General features: G+C 33.0%; 1 non-coding gene across 1 annotated transcript; it reads right to left on the bottom strand.

Moving 5' to 3' along the window:
* Positions 1–277: 277 nt before the first annotated feature.
* Positions 278–383, bottom strand: LOC122098657. Its single transcript, XR_006145766.1, has one exon. It is a non-coding gene; the product is annotated as a U6 spliceosomal RNA (small nuclear RNA).
* Between the last annotated feature and the right edge of the window lie 1,629 nt (positions 384–2,012).

The following is a 2,012-nucleotide window of genomic DNA, read 5'->3' as shown; positions in this document are numbered from 1 at the left end:
TCTTCTACTGAGGGCCATCGGGGTTGGTTCCGTATCTTAGCTATGGCAAATAATGCTACAATAAACGTTGTTGTGGTGGTAGTTTTAGTATGGACTTATTTGTGATCATTTGGGTGAATGCCCAAAAGTGGGATTGCTGTGTAATAGGGGAGCTCTATGTGGATTCTTTTGAGGAAGCTCCAAACCGCTTTCCAAAATGGATGAACAAGTTTACACTCCCACCAAGAGTGCAGTAGGCTTCCCTTCTGGCCACATCCCATCCAGCATCTGTTGGTGTAAAAATATGGAACGATTCATTAATTTGCGTGTCATCCTTGTGCAGGGACCATGCTAATCTTCTCTGTATGTTCCAATTTTAGTGTATGTGCAGCCAAATTGAGCACAGAACATTTTTTATATATAAAGTGTAATTGATTGTCTTAAACTAGACAATTCAACAAAAAGTAAGTTCATAAAATTGTGAAATTTTGCAACCATGTATTTCTTACATAAGCACACATTTAAGAATAAAGTCAATATTGACATGACAAAAACAAAATAATTCCAGTTATTTGTTGTTCATGAGATGTGTAGGAGGAGGAATTCAATTATTCTACACAAGGCACCTGTCATAATGATCATTGCAGCAAATGTTAAGGTTTGTTAAAAGTTTTAATGATTTAAATATATTTCATTTTGGGATTTGCTTATATATGCAAAATTAAGACTGGTAGGTCATAAATTTTTTCGATAAAGTATATAATATTTCCGGTAGTATGTACTACTAAGTATGTACATTTCAGAGTTTATAGAAACTTTGCTAATGAGAAGTTGCAAAGACTGTGTAAAGAAGCAGAGTGAAGAGTTAAGAATTTAAGTACAAGGTTTCTGATAAATCTTTAGGGCTCCTTTAAGTTATATGTTAGTGATGAACAAATAATGATAAAAGCCACATACACATGATGAGATTATCTATAAATAGTAATCTTAGTGGGTAAATTTAAAGGCTACTCATAGCTTTACCCAGTTTTACATGTACAGGAATATGAGAAAATAGTAAAATCTACTATGTACTTTTCAAATACTGAAAACCCTGGTAATTGTTTTGTTTTTTATTTTAGTAATCATTAATATATAATTATTGTTTTCTTTATTTATAGCATTTTTTCCTTGTCATAATATAATACAACTTTTTGTGAGTCGTGATTAAGAGGTACTTTGAGAATATTATTGGGATGGCCACACCATTTTTCATAGGTGCATGTGAATTTACAAATAGCAAAACTAAAAACAAAATATTGATTAAGAATTATATCAAGTAGAGTCTGAATCAGGAGTGTTGATAAATGTCCACACCTAAAATCTTAACCCTAGGCTGAAGTAGTGGTATTACAGTGTTGAGGCCACAAAATTGAGAAACTGTTTTTTGTTTTGTTTTGTTTTTTGCTTTGGTTTTGTTGGTTGTGGGGCTTGAACTCTGGGTCTTGGGTAGTGTCCCTCAGCTCTTCAGCTCAAGGCTAGCGTTATCACTTGATCCACAGCAGCACTTTCATCTTTTTCTGCTTATGTCGTGCTGAGGAATGAAATCCAGGACCTCATGCATGCAAGGCAAGCACTCTACCACTGAGCCACCTACCCAGCTCCTGAGAAACTGTGATTTGAAAAATCATCTGAACAATATTTGCTTTCTGCTTTAGGTTATATAATGAAATATGTGAATACATTTTTATATTTTTGTGAATTGTCATACTTCTAAATTTATACTAACTGCATCCAATTTATCCTTTTCAAAGTCAAGAAATATTTCTGAGAGTTTGCTTCTGTGAAGACTGTTTTTGCATTTATAATTTCTTCTGAGCCATTTTTATTTATTATCAAAATGACTTTATAATTTATTTTGATGCGTTATCATACATCAAATACCTTGAAATGTACATGTAGAGTCTCAAAATAGCAGTATGAATATCCTCATACACCTCTTGTTTATCTGTTACGCACTTTAATATTATGATATTTTTCTCTCTCTTTCACTC

This window comes from Dipodomys spectabilis, unplaced genomic scaffold, assembly GCF_019054845.1.
Source record: "Dipodomys spectabilis isolate Male_0828 unplaced genomic scaffold, ASM1905484v1 ptg000483l, whole genome shotgun sequence".
Lineage (NCBI taxonomy): Eukaryota > Metazoa > Chordata > Mammalia > Rodentia > Heteromyidae > Dipodomys > Dipodomys spectabilis.
The sequence above is the reverse complement of the archived record's forward strand: the minus strand, read 5'-3'. Positions and strand labels throughout refer to the sequence as shown.